The sequence below is a fragment of the Pantherophis guttatus genome, chromosome 1, assembly GCF_059756535.1.
Source record: "Pantherophis guttatus breed Tessera chromosome 1, ASM5975653v1, whole genome shotgun sequence".
Taxonomy (NCBI): Eukaryota; Metazoa; Chordata; class Lepidosauria; order Squamata; family Colubridae; genus Pantherophis; species Pantherophis guttatus.
The window spans coordinates 240,559,822-240,575,169 of NC_142063.1; the positions used below are offsets into that span (position 1 = coordinate 240,559,822).

The window sequence follows — 15,348 nt, forward strand, 5'->3', positions numbered from 1 at the left end:
GCCACCCATTGCCACAACCGCCTATCGCCACCTACCGCCGCCTATCATGCACTCCATTTTTGGCCTCCACATACCCCATTTTCGGCCTCCGCACCAGTGGTGGATTGCCCCCAGTTCGCACCAGTTCTATAGAACCGGTAGTAAAACCGGCGGGAGGCTCCGCCCACTGACCCCGATGTCATTGTGCAGAAGAGCACGCACATGCACAAGTGAAGCAAGCACACACATGCAGCCCCGCTGTGAACCGGTAGTAAAGGTAAGTAGAACCCACCCCTGTTCCGCACATCCTGTTTTTGGCCTCTGCGTGCCCCATTTTTGGCCTCCGTGCATCTCATTTTCAGACCATTCCAGGTGGCAGGGATCGCCACCACCTATCACTGCTAAACAGTGTTCCCCGCTGCCTGGAAGGGCTGAAAACAGGATGCGTGGAGGCCAAAAATGGGGCGCGTGGAGGTCGAAAATAGGGCATGCAGAGGCCAAAAATGGGACATTTGGAGGCCAAAAATAGGACATCTGAAGGCCGAAAATGGTGCACATGGAGGCCGAAAATGGGGTGCGTGACGGTGGCGCTGGGCAGCAACAGTGGCGCTGGGTGGCAGTGATCCCTTCAACCTGGAACAGCTGATTGGCAGTATTCTGGGAGGTCGATCCAACCGCCAATCAGCTGTTTGTGGTAAATCAGGCTGTGCTGAAGCTGACCAGGCTGTTTGCTGTTTGCTGCAATTGCTGGGAGGCAGAGGCAGATTTTTTTCCCCCTTGTTTTCCTCCCCAAAAGGTAGGTGTGTCTTATGGTCCGGAGCATCTTATAGTGCGAAAATTATGGTATTTCTTGTTAGGTTTGTTAATCTTTTCTCTCTACCTTCTGATACCTGCTGCTTTCCAGATGTGTTGGATTTTTACACCCATAGGACCAAACATGTGTTACTTTTTGGGATTCTGGTTGGAATCATGGGAACTGAAGTCCAGTATAACTGGTAAACATTATGTTGGGAAAATTATTTGACTTATTCAACTTTATAATCAGTCATTGTTAATTGACTAGTGTTTGTTTGTTTGTTTAATATCTATGGCCACCCATCTCAACCAAATGACTTAAATATTTGATAAATATTTAATGTACAATAATGTACCCTTGAATATATGTCCTCAATCTAACCAAGCAAGACATGTTGATAAGTAATTCCAGAATAAAGATTTTTTTATGAATTTTCGTTGTCTTCTCATAGTCATCTGAATCTTTTCAGCTGAGATATGGTTGCTTTATCTATATGTCTCCATTCTTCAATGCAGTCAATGGAAGATGCATTTGAAGAAGTATTGGAAGGACTGTCTTATCAGGATTGGATTAAGGTCAAATGATGCCCTTAGCATAGCTCAACAATGGTGTCCCCGAGCCCTTCTAATTGCTTAACTCATAAGACGTTAAGACTCAGTAAGTGCTGAAAACTAAAGTTTAGTGTGTTGGTGAATGAGTTAAGTTCAGGATAGTTAGGGGAAGACTACTCTGTGGTGCACCCCTTCCCTTGATGCCCTAAGGACATGCTTCTTTTGCTTAATCCATGTTCTGTCATGGTTAGAACATATTTGCCTTTTTAAAGTACTGTATGATTACATAATAACTATGGCAGACTATTCATATAGTATATTACATTGTTAAATTGTGATATTATTTGTAAAGCTTGAATTGTAATATGCCCTATCTGAAAATTAAAGTACATAGGAAATAGCTCTATACAAATTCTAAAAGAAAAAAGAAAAACAAAAGAAAAAATAAAACAGCTAGTAACTTTCTGATGCTCATTTTCCAGTAATTAAATCCAATGATTCTCCCCATCATAATCACATTAAATTATGCAAGCTGCCCTAGATCAAATCTCTATAGGTAAGCTCGCACTACAGTATGTTAAAAGCAAAAGCAGCTGTTGATACAAGCACATCCTTTTTTAAAGTGTATTTTTTATTAAAGTTTTTAAACAAGATGGTAAAAACTAACACAAACTAAAGGACATAAGATAGGAAAAAAGAAAAAAAAAGTTGAAGAAAAAACAGAAAGTGCAAGAAAAAGAAAAAAGCTAAAGAAAAATAGAAAAAAGGGGAAAAAAGATATAAAGAAGCGGTTTTCACAGCGGTTTTCACAGCGGTTATATTTTCACAGCGGTTATAAGTACAAATATATATTGACTTCTCTGTCTAAAAATATATCATATTACTCTTCTTTCTATAATCTATCCTGTTTAATTGTCAAAACCATAAATCATCAGTTAATTTTTTTCCTTTTACGCAAAAAATCCATAAGAGGCTTCCAGTAAGTAATAAATGTAGATAATACCTTTTTTTTTCTAATTGGAGAAGCTAATTTATCAGTTTCAGCAAACATCTGCCAATTTCACCAAGTATTCCTCTATAGTAAGTAGTGTCCAATCATTCCATCTCTGTGCATACAGTAATCATATTGCTGCAATCATATATTGAAATGATATCCCAAAGCTTTTTTTTCTAACTGTTTATCTATTAATTTTAAAAGGAAAAGTTTTGGCTTCAGCTGAATTTAGATCTTTAAAAACCTGTATACATTTGGATCCATTTTTAAAAGCTTTTAAACATGTACACAATAATCGTGTGGTTTCTGATGCGATTTATTGATTTATTTATTCATCACATTTCTATACCACCTGTCTCACCTAAGAGACTTTGGTTGGCTCATAATAAAAATATGTCAAAATGTAAGAATATGAAACAGAAGAAAATTAAAAACAGAATTAAAAGATAAAGTTATGGTGTTAAGAGTTAAAAAGTTAGAGAGAACACTCCAGAAGTGGGTTTCAGCAAGTTCTGACCAGTTCTGGAGAACTGGTAGCGGAAATTTTGAGTGGTTCGGAGAACCGGTAGTAAAAATTCTGACTGGCCCCGCCCATATCTATTCTCTGCCTCCCAAATCCCAGCTGATCGGGAGGAAATGTCGATTTTGCAGTAACCTTTGTCTGGATTGGGGAGGGAATGGAGATTTTACAATATCTTTCCCCTGCCATGCTCACCAAGCCACGCCCACCAAGCCACACCCACAGAACCAGTAGTAAAAAAAATTGAAACCCACCACTGGAACACTCTCGTGATAACACACATCCCCAGTGCTTAACACTCTTTTAACCCCCATGCCAATTGGCAGAGCCAGTCTTTAAGTCACAAGATTTCTGCATGCGTATAATTTTGATATTGGTCATTAAAGGGATTGGCAAAGACAATACCAATAAAGCAGTATTCTGAAATCCAGTGCGTCATTACCAAGTTTGAAAATGTATTTTACAGTATTGAGAAACAGGTGCAGTCCCAACTAAAATTTTCCACGTGTGGTTGGAAAATCTAGTAGGTTGCAGTCCTCCTAACTTCAGGCCCTAGATTGGGAACAAACAGGGGTGTGCCTGAGTGTGTATGTGTGCATTCTATTCTTTATAATAGGGCTGTCAACCAGTGAAAAAAAATTGCACCTTGATTTATCATGTGCCCTTTAACTAACTAATCCATCAATTAATTGATTAAATGTATTGGCATATACCCAAACCTGAAAAGTAGATGCCTTTTCAACATATTGAAGTAAATGTGAGATAATTTGTATTTTAATAAAGAAAAAAAAGGCTGCTCATTAAAAAGACAGACTATCATTTGCTCATTTCTTTTTCATTCTTGATTTGGTAACATATTGACTTTAAATTGGAAACTGGTGCGCCTTTGCTTTTCCTGATTGATGTTGAACAATCTACCTATTAAGCAAATGAAACACGGATTGCTTGTGCCTATGTATGCAGGCCCACACATACTTCTAATAGCCCTGTATGTATTATAAAATTAAGCTTTATGACTGGTAACTTATGGCTACTTACATTTTACCTCTGTTTTTACAGTGAAATGGGTGGTATATCAGACAGCTTATTAAAGAGACAAGCTTGCTGCTTTCTCAAAGTCGGATGACAGAACAAGTCAGGGTATGTATTGTAATTTCAGCGCTGCAATACATCTTGAAGCTGTCTGAGGCAAAACGCTTGCTAAGCATTGCATTGGGGCTGTCAGAATGCTTCATGGGGTAGTAATTAAATTGAAGCAATTGTACTCTTCATTTTGTGGAAGCAAGCCAAAACTATATGTAGAATAGAAATGTTTTTCCATAAACCTTGCTTGTTGTACTTGGTTTTTATTTTTTTTAAGCGAGGGAACAAAATGTCTTTCCTTGAAGGATATTTACTTCAATAGAACAGGCTGAACTTTTCACTGTTGTTCGTTCTCTTTAATTTCTTTATTTGTTAGCTATGGTTTCTTCCATAGGGACACAGTGGCTCAGTGGCTAAGACACTGAGCTTGTCGATCGAAAGGTCGGCAGTTCAGCGGTTCGAATCCCTAGTGCTGTGTAATGGGGTGAGCTCCCGTTACTTGTCCCAGCTTCTGCCAACCTAACAGTTTGAAAGCATGTAAAAAATGCAAGTAGAAAAATAGGGACCACCTTTGGTGGGAAGGTAACAGTGTTCCGTATGCCTTTGGCATTTAGTCATGCTGGCCACATGACCACGGAGACATCTTCGGACAGCGCTGGCTCTTCGGCTTTAAAACGGAGATGGGCACCGCCCCCTAGAGTTGGGAACGACTAGCACATATGTGCGAGGGGAACCTTTATCTTTACCTTATGGTGTCTTCTGCTTCATATTATCCTTGAAGGAAAGAGGACAGAAAGAACTTAAAATCTAATGGCTAGTATTGCCTGCTATCAGTGGACTAAAGATTTGAAAAAGCAAGTTGAGCCAGGATCTGTGTCTGCATTGGAACTGTCTCATCCCAATTAGATCAACCTGTCCCACCAGGTGAGGTGGTTATTTATTTATTTATTTAATTTTATTTATGCACTGTCCATCTCATCTAGAGGCTAGAGTATATATTGTGATCCTGTTAGTCAAAGAATTTCAACTGACAGGATTTAGGAAAAAAAATCTTCTCTGCTATTGCCCCCCACCCTATGGAACATCTTACCCAAGAGGTGAAACCATCCCCCACTCTTCTGGCTTTCTGGAAGAATTTCAAGGTTGGCTCTGTCAATCTCTGAAGGTCTAAGAATGATACACAAACTGGGGGCAGTTGGAGACTTGAGGATGCCCCTGCTACCTCTTTTAACTTTTTTATACATCTTCATTTTATCCTTGTTTTAACTATGCTTTCTGTATACTATATACTACTATGTTTTTATTATAAACTGCCCACAGTCACTTAGAGATGAGCGGTGTAGAAATTTGATAAATAAATAAATAACATCTGAAATAATCTTTAAGACTTATTAATTTTGATGACGACACATAGATAACATCACTGATGAAAGGTATTTGAATGTTCAGTCTGAAGCTGGCCCTTTGAGTCTGACACTATTTTTCTTGGGAAGTCTCAGGCTAATACAGCTGTAATAGGCAATTACAAATGTGTAGTTTGAAGGGACGTAAGTTTTGAAAACCTGATGGTAGAATACTACATCTAGAGTTACTATTGGCTTTGATGCCAAAGCGATTAGGAAGATTTACTGTACTTAACCCAAAATGCTTGTCAGAGAAATGGTTTAGTAGCTTTATAGCATATTCATCGAGTTCTAGTTTTTGTGATTGTTTCATTTTTAAATATATCATGTAATTGCCCCAAATGAAGGTTTGCTGAACATGTATGTAATGTGTATGTGGAATCAAGTTGACCAGTTAAATCTTTATTTCCTCTAACACAAAATTACCAAATATGAATGGAGCACTTCTCCTTTAAGCATGCCCACCATCTATTTAATAATGAAATGGAAGTGTGTTGCTGTATATTTACTTAAAAATAGTTCTTTAAATAAACTTTATTTTACTGTTTGTAAGTACAGTTGAAGCAAAATCTATCTTATCTACATCTTGATAAATCTTGTATTTAACCTGATTTCACACACCTAATTTCAGTATATTTATCACTATATGGGGACGTAAACAAAATAGTTAAGATTATGACTTGAAATGTCTTTTAAATATGTTATTTGGAAGAAAATGTGAAAGATTTTTGGAGGGGAACATTGAAAAATTGTAAAAATGAGAAAAGTATATATTTATGCTCTTGGCAGCCAAATGTGCCTTTTAATGGAATTTAGATAAATGGATTTTTTATGACAAAAAGCAACAGTAAAAGTCATGATTATATTTTTCATAGTTCATTTGTCTTCTTTGCCCTGCAGATCTAGTGTGGAAGGAAAATGAGATCCCTAGTGAAGTCTACATTGTGATTGACTCTAAAGATTCTGAGACCAATTGTTGCTTAATGGCCCTTATTGGCCTATGCAATAAAAAGTGATATGATCTTTAAAAAAACCCAGGTTCTTAAAAATGGTAAGAAATGTAATTTTTGTTATATATTAATTCTTCAATGCTGTGTTCTGACATCATCAACATTGCCTAAAAGTGTTATGGTAGACAATTAGATTGCATAAATAATGTGCTTGGTTCTCATGAATGTCCAGAAGAAATAGTCATTATGATGAAAAAAGTGAAGATCATAATGATTTCATTATCTGAACTGGCACAGAATAATAATCTTTGTCTTGTGGTTTAAGGCAGGATGTCTATGGAGAGTCTCAGTCATGCAGGTCCCAAAGGTGCTCTTTTCAAGAGGCAACTGGACTTTCTGGTTTTTCTTTGAAGAAGTTTCACCTCTCATCCGAGAAGCTTCTTCAGCTCTGACTGGATGGTAGGGAATGGAAGGATTTATACTCCTTGCAGACAGCTGGTCATTTACATTCTTTAGAGAGTCATTGAGGCCACCTGGATGTTCATCTGTGTCATTGGGATCACAGGCAGGATATTTGCCTGACCAGAACATCAGAATATATGAGATGGACCTCTAGACTATGATGCCTATCAATATCTACTCCACCCAAATTTATGGGTATTTAGGGTTTGTTTGCTTTTTTAAATCTAAAACATGACAACGTATTTTAAAAAGTTTGGGGCTTGAAATTAACCAAGTGCTCAAAGACATATTTGTTGATGTTCACCAAACTTGCCTATTCCAATCAATCAGAATATAGTTGGAAGGGACCTTGGATGTCTTCTAGTCCAACCTCCTGCTCAAGCAGGAGACCCTACACCATTTCACATAGGTGGTTGTCCAGTTTTTCTTAAAAACCTTCAGTGACAAACCCCTACAACTTCTGACAGCACGCTGTTCCACTGGTTAATTGTCCTCACTGTTAGGAAATTTCTCCTTAATTCTAGGTTGCTTCTCTCCTTGATTAGTTTTCATCCCTTGTTTTTTGTCTTGCCTTCTGGTGCTTTGGAAAATAACTTGACCTCCTTTTCTTTGTGGCAGCCCCTCAAATACTGGAATACTGCTATCATGTCACTTCTAGTCCTTACTTTCTCTAGACTGGCTACACCCAGTTCCTACAACCGTTTTTCATTTTTTTTTTTTTTGTCTCCATGTCTTCTAATTCCATCTAATTTTATTTTTATAAAATTACGTTTAATTAAAACATTGAATGAAAAGAAAAGCACTTTCTTGCAGTATACCATGACCTGTTTTTCTGCTCACTACTTTTTGGAATATATGCCTAGTTACCAATAGGGTCTTTCTTGAGGTTCCACTTGAGACACTCTATAGTGCTACAGTTCAACGTTACCAATATAAATGGATATTTTGTACTTTACCACTGTGTCAGTATTGCAAGCATTTCTGAGGGTGCTGGAGATCCCTGTTTTAGAATATTTATTAACAACTTGTCACAAAATAGTGACACATGAACTTTTGAATTAAAGCAAAGGAATGATAGTAAGTATACATGCATGTGCAAGTGGCCCTTATACTAGCAATAGATGGTGACACATATTATCTGTCTCTTTGGGGTGAAATCCTCCAAAATTATTGAGATGACTCAGAAGCAGTCAGGCATTATTTCTTTGGCATATTAGATCTCTAATATATTGCAGAGCCAAAAATGTAACTTGGAGAAGATAGTCCAAAGCTTTGGATTCAGCACAATACTTTTCTAATCCACATTTTCATGACATTGGTAAAAGTTCAAGTGGTGAAAAAAAGAGTACTGAGTCAATGTCTGGATCTCAACAGAGTCTTTAGTAAGGCCTAGTATTTGTCACATCTTGTATTGTCTGTTTCATGCCTTATTTACTCATCTATTACAAACTCGGTGAAAAGCCATGGGGAATTTTAGTAGGAGCACTTTATTTCACATATGCTGTGTTGAGAAAGAGGTCAGAGTGGATAAGGCAATAATATCTCCCTATTTCATATTTTAAAGGTTTTCCACAGTCAAAAAAAAAAAAAACCCTGTAACCTTTCTCTAACTTGTTCTTTCCTGAAGGTGTCTTTTGGACCCAAACTATGATGACTTAGTGAAATGTCACATAAAAAGGTACATGAAGATTTAATTAGAAGATATTGTTTTATGGAGGATTTGATCATTGGCCACTTAAAATTTCTTTGGCCCTTCAAGCAAGATATACGTTGACATTAAATATTTTCATTTAAAGGTCTACAGTAAAAGTGATGTGTTGTTCTGTCACTTCCTGTCAGCATGTTGAGTATTTGTAAGCATCCCGTACTTTGCATGTGGGTTTTATAGGTACAGTTCTTCATATTGTATTTTGGTCTGCATTATTATGAATCATAATGTTTCTGTTGTATAACTATTTTTTAGTCAAAGTGAAAATTGATTTGTTTAATTTGGCTGATATTTCACATCTTTAGTTCCATGCCACTAGCTATCATATTTTTTATCAGTGGAAATCCTTATTTTCAAAAGCGGATATTCACAATGGAACGAAACCTCATTTTTGCACTTCTGGGGTATGTGTAGGTGCAGGGTAAGTGTGCTTAATTAATTAGAAAATTATATTCTTAAATAGGAAACATATCTAATAAGATTCAATGGAATTTATTTTTAGTACTTGACAGATCAGCCAAGAAAGCTTTGGAAAATATATTTAAATACCATGATGTTTCTGTACCTGCAAAAATCAGAACTGATCAAGTGATGGTGTTTCTGTGGCACACTGTAAAAGTGAAAGTTATCTTTGAAGAAGCAGGATAGGAAGAATATTGAGGCATCAAACTTTGTTAATGGAGAAGATTCATGGAAACACCATGGATAGCTAAAAAATGTTACAAGTTAATCATCAAATAAATCAACCCAAGGTTTTTCACAAAACACAAATGACCAGATTCAAAGTATCCCACTTTGCATACATTACACAACCTAGCTTCCTACAGAAGGCTCTACTTCTGGGAAATATGGAAGGAAGAGGAAGAAGGGGGCAATTGTAGCAGGTTGCTGAATCAGTTACACAGCGACGGGTGTGCTGTTGGAAGTCCTGAAAGACCAGGTTAGGAACTGATAGTCATGGATGATCCATAATCTTTTTCCTTACTTCAAACTTGTACATTTGAATAGCTGTACTCAAGAGGAATATATGATCAATGCCAGTAGTGTGAAATTGACCTAAGAATAAAATGATACTTGTATCTAGGTACTTTAAAAATGTTTGCTACATAGAATATTTTATATATCTTGAATCCAAGTTGTGCATAACGCTCTTTTATTTGGCAACACATCCCACATAAAAGTGCATGCGCAACCAAATTTATTTTGATATTCAAGAAGAAGTCAAGGTTAATATAAAAAGTTAGAAACTCTGCTTCCCAAACATAACTGGGGTCTCTTCAGATGTTAGTTGAATGGGTTAAGGTTTGTCAATCTTTGAAGATAGACCTTGCATTTCTTTGATTACGAATATTCATCAACGAAGTTTAAAAATGATCTACCTGATTAGTGAAAAGAACTGTATTCACAATTTCCATCCATACAAGCAAATACAACTGTTCTTCAGTCTATTAGTTCAACGCATAGATGTTTGGCCAGCCTTATCCTGTTCCCATTTTTAAGCGCTCATACATTCAGGCAAACACCTGAAAAAAAGTTTGACTCTCTCTGCTTAAACTTGGAGAGTTTAAGTGGCGACTGTATCACAGAAAATCTGATGGGTCTTAGTTAACTAAACTGTAATGGTTGAACGGTCAAAGTTACATAATGTGAAATTTCCTTAAAATAAGTGTACCAGCTCCAAATTGTTAGCAAAGCATTTGTGAGGGTTAACATGTCCTCTGGAGTCAATTCACTGACAAATATGATTACTCTTCCATTCACAGGAGTTTTTAAAAGGAGAAAATATTTGGTATGCATTGATTTTATTATCCATGGGTATTTTTTTTTAACTGCAGCTAAGTTGTTATTTGTTAATCTTTACTGTGATTGGACTGCAACCTGGTGGTGGGCACATTATAAATGAAATATTTGTTTCTCCCTTCCTTCTTCCCTCCCTCCCTCCCCCTGCCCTCCCATTCCCTTCCCCTCCCCTTCCCCTGGCCTTCAACAGCTCTTAGGGCAATGAACAAAGAAAAATTAATATAGAGATGAAACATTTTTAAAAACCCATGCAATAAAACAAACAAACAAAAAAGCAGATAAACAATGTTAAAAGACTTGACAGGTCTTTCTTTATCTGGAGTTTGAAATGGGGTGGTGATGAGGGTAGTCATCCATTAATAAGGTTGTAGAGCAAGATCTTGGAAGATGATGATAAAACTTGAATTGAAAAATTCAGCAAGAGATAGCCATATAGTTACATGTCCCAAGCTGCAAAACATTTTACAGTTTTGTCCAGAACAGAATAGGGATCCCATGCAATAACGTTTGATGAAATAAAAATAAGATTGAAAGTTAAACCAAGATGACAATGACATCTATAGGTTAATTTTAGGGAGAACATTATAAAGTAAATGTGCAACATTTATACTAAGTTCCTTGCTTCTGATTTTTTTTCTTTCCTCATAACTTTAGGAAAGTATTTTTCTTCAAAATTCCTTTTACTTATTATGCTTCATTTTATGGCTTTTATTGGCTATAGGTTTGCTACTAAGGTTGATATATTGCAATATAGTTTTTATTTGTTAATTTAATTTGTTGTACCTCTATATGACAGTAATATTTTAAAGTGATTTCTTAGTAACTAATGTTAATTTCTTCATAAGTACTCCTGTATCTAATATTAATGGGAGTGCATTTCTTCAGCTTTGGCATATTCGGGGCATTTTGTTCTATTTGCCATAGGTCATGTGAGATATGATATATTTTTGTAATTTTGTCTGAAATTTTGATGGATTTTATGAAATGTAACAATTAATATGGAAGAAGATTCTTTTGAAAAACAATTTAGCAGCATGATGTAAGTATTTTCATATGGGAATATTAATAGGAAAGAAAAATGGCATGGATATATAAAAAATTGAACTAGGTTCCAAGCTAATTAGATATTTGTGAATATTGCAATGGATATTATAAAAGATAAAGCCCAATGTTTTGCAAATAAAAATAAAATGCATATCGAAAATTATTTCTCAGTCTTCTTCCTGGAATGATAGAGACAAAAAGCATAGATTAGCTTTTACAAAGCCTCATTATAATGGAAATCAGAAATTCTTATAAAATCAGTATTCTTTAAAGTCAATACTCATATTTTATATAAAGTTTCCATGCTGGCTCTAGAATTTTGGGAGTTAAGTCCATATGTCTTAAAATTTTCAAGGTTGGGAAACATTGGTCTCCATTGTACACCATAGCTCTGGATTAAAAAATGTTTTTTTAAAAAATAACAAACAGCAAGGTTTCCAAAATGTATGTTTAAATTATTCATCCCAAAATATTATAGATTTTGAACTGTAAATTTGTCTGCTGTTGGAGAGGCATGAAACATTGGTTTCTAATCCTGCCTTATGAAACTCAAGGCATTTTCATGCTGTTCATAGCTATAACATATTGTCCTAGAGATAGCCATAAATGTTAAAAGTGGTTGAAAATCAATTGTAAAATTTCTTTCCAAAGTGAAGATCCCACATTTTTAATTTGACATTGAACTTTCTGTTTTGGAAATAATCACAAAGTGATAGATATAATTTTATATCGTTCTGTTACTTTGAGCCAATGATTCCAGATGTTTGAGGCTGCAACTATAGTCATTCTCAATAATCCTCACATCCAGCTGGAGTTGATTTAGACCAGAGGTATAAGCAGAGTTTTTGGAACATTTTTTTTCTCCACAGAAACATAATTTGGCAAATTTAAAAAGCAACAGAACATGATTGGTGAAACTCCAGGCTGAATATATTGACTGTATTTTTTTCAAGGGCACACAGACAACAGTTCTCAAAATAAAGTGGACTGCTCAGGTTAGATAAACTAACAATGATGAACTGCAAAACTGCCCTGTGCTTTCCCCTTGTCGTTGGACTTCTTGAGTTGAAGACATTTTATCATTTATTTATCATTTGTGGTGCTGCCTCCAGTGCAAAGGAACATGTAATTTTTGATGGCGTCAAAGTTGAACTGGTGTTAGCGTGGGGCTAGGAGTATGCTCTGAATATCATTTGTCAGTATTTCTGACATAATTTAATTTCTGCAAGTGCATGTCCTCCTATGGTAATTTATGCATTCTGAAATAAATCCCAAGTGTTGAAATCAAACTTGTACCTAAAGTGTATTGGAATTTTCATTGTCTCTATTGTCCACCATCTCCCTAAGTCACAAAATTGGATAAAAGGTAATTGTTGTAACAATAAAACAGTATTTATACATTACATTTTTCAGTTGCATTTACTTTACAGATTGGAAAGCTCTGAACAGGAACAGAACACAGAATGAAAATAATGATAATTTCCATCTCCAGTATAATGCAGGACTATGAGTTAGGCTTCCCTGCACCCATCTTCTGTAATATAAGATTATTTAGGAGAAACGTAACTGAACTAGTATTAATATGATTAGAGGACCTACCCTTACAGTCTATTTTCTCTTATTTTCATTTTGTTTCATTGTAAAACATGTTTTAGACAATTACTATTTACCAGAGATTTCATGCAGAGGAAAAAAATAGTAGTGTTCAACCTGAATGTTAAAATATATTCTATGTTCTGAAGCAGATAGAAATATCATTTAAATTGTCCTCTTCACATAAAACTACAGCAGAGAAAATCACTTAGCAAATAAACACTCTGATCAGTTATAGATTGGAAGCTTATAAATAGGTTTCGGTCTATAAATATGTGCATGTTGCTGTGAGATGAATGGCAAACAAATTTAGTAATAAAAATGTGAGTGTGTATGCACCTTTAAATCAGCATTAACTCCTAGCGATTGCCTAGACATATCCCAACAGTTTTCCTGGCAATGTTTTCAGAAGTGTTTTGCTTCCTAGGGCTGCGAGAGAGTGACTGTGTTAAGGACACCGAGCTGGTTTTCACGATCTCCTGGTTTCTAGCCTGTTGCCTTAACCATTACATATAAGCTCTATATACTTATCATCTCCTGTAAAATCAATTTCCTACCAAATTCATTCCCTTGATCAAATTGTATAATGCTTTGTTTCAGTCTTAAGAACAATCCCCTTTGTAATAACAATGGATTTTTATTTCCCATGCTCTGAGCACCAGCATATTAACACCAATATTTTTAATTATTATACTTTACAAAAAGTCCCCAGTGATCTTACTTCCTCTTACAAAACAAATCATACCCTGGAGGTTTTTTAAGAAGAAATCAGACAGCCATTTATCTAGAATGGTATAGGACCGTGTTGGCAAACCTATGGCACGCGTGCCACAGGTGGCATGTGGAGCCACATGCAAGTATTGCCCTAGCTCAGCTCCAGTGTGCATGCGTACGCTGGCCAGCTGATTTTCAGGCCTTGTGAGCCCACCGGAAATTAGGAAACGGGCCGTTTCCAGCCTCCAGAGGGCTACCGGAAGGCCTCAGGGGTGGGGGGGTGGGGAAGGTCGTTTTCACCCTCCCCAGGTTCCAAGAAAGCCTCTGGAGCCTGGGGAGGGTGAAAAATGAGCCTACCGGGCCCACCGGTAACCTTTTTGCCATCGCGTGCCAAAAGCGGGGGGAGTGCAGGGAGCCGCGTGTGCATGTGCGGGGGGCAGGATGTGGGGGGCATTGAATTATGGGTGTGGGCACGCGTGACCACAACCCACACCACACTTCCCCGGCTTTTGGCACATGATGGCAAAAAGATTAGCCATCACTGGTATAGGATCTCCTTTTCGAACAGCAGTTTGGACTAGAAGATCTCCAAGGTCCCTTCCACTTCTGTTATACTAATAATGCCCAAACTGTCTCCAGATATGAAGGAAGGATTTGTTTGTGCCCTTTAAGATAAGGAAGGAATGGGTGAAATGCTAAGGAGCAACTTTTCGAAAAGATTACTCAGTCCTGAGATTGAGAAGGCCATAAGAAAGAAATCCCAAAAAATCCCACTTTGCTCTTGTTTGATATAAGATCGGTCAGGTTTTAAGACTCTTATTACTTTACCCTACAACAATAAAAAGCATTCCCGCCATGCCAATTTCTTGGCCCTGCTTATTTTGAAAGACTGATAACAATCGTGAAAATGAGCTCAAAATGTTTGGGAGTTCTTAAAACAGAAGAAATTAAAAACAATTATATTAATAAAAAATGAAATAAAGTACAAATGAATATGAATACCCCAAAGTAATGGAAATCTGAAATTTAGGGGAAAAAAGGCAATTGAAAGAGAAATACATATGGGCAGCTGGATTTGTTGAGATGATGTTGGAAAAGCTAAAGCTCGGAATAAATTGAGATGGCCAAAAGATGCTAAGAATAAAAAGAGCTTCTTCATATAAATTGAAAATAGAAGAGAAATAGAGTTAACTGTTCAGCAAAGATGGCAAAAGATTAGTAAGGAAGAAATAACAGGCAGAAATATTCAATTTATATTTAGACTCAATCTTATCCAAAATAAATCCATACATTTTGCCAAGTAATTGTGGCACGCAGTTTGAAGGAACAGGATTCAAATCTGAGTTTGACAGAAAACACGGTTAGGGAATACTTACTAACTTTGAAGATATTTTAGGGATTGTTGATGGTCTGGCCAAGTTTCAAGAAGAAATCCTGACAAGTGACATATTAGAAGACAGAGTAAAAGGGAACATAAGTATGCTTTCTAAAAGGAGAAAAATGAAAATCTGAGAAACTACAGACCTATCGGTATGATATTTGTATTTAAAATATTCTCAGATAAATCATAAAATGGTTGATAGTACTGATTATTAGAAGTAAATAAGAATGTGTAAAGACCAAGTCTTGCTACAGTAATCCCATTTCATTTTTTAAATTGAATAACTTCCTCAGCTGATTGAGGAAATGCTGTAAATGTAATATATATTGATCTGAGCTAAACATTTGACAAAGTGCCCCGTGACATTCTA

General features: G+C 36.3%; 1 long non-coding RNA gene across 2 annotated transcripts in view; it reads left to right on the forward strand.

The window, feature by feature from the left end:
* LOC117660788 (uncharacterized) overlaps positions 1 to 12,693 on the forward strand; it is a 76,529-nt gene extending 63,836 nt beyond the window's left edge. The window contains exons 4-7 of one of the 2 annotated variants that reach the window (XR_004589797.3): positions 3,900 to 3,980; positions 4,705 to 4,847; positions 6,227 to 6,377; positions 8,366 to 12,693. This is a non-coding gene — a long non-coding RNA (uncharacterized LOC117660788). The remainder of the gene's footprint in view (positions 1 to 3,899; positions 3,981 to 4,704; positions 4,848 to 6,226; positions 6,378 to 8,365) is intronic. The other variant, XR_004589796.3, reaches the window with a different exon arrangement.
* Positions 12,694 to 15,348: the final 2,655 nt, after the last annotated feature.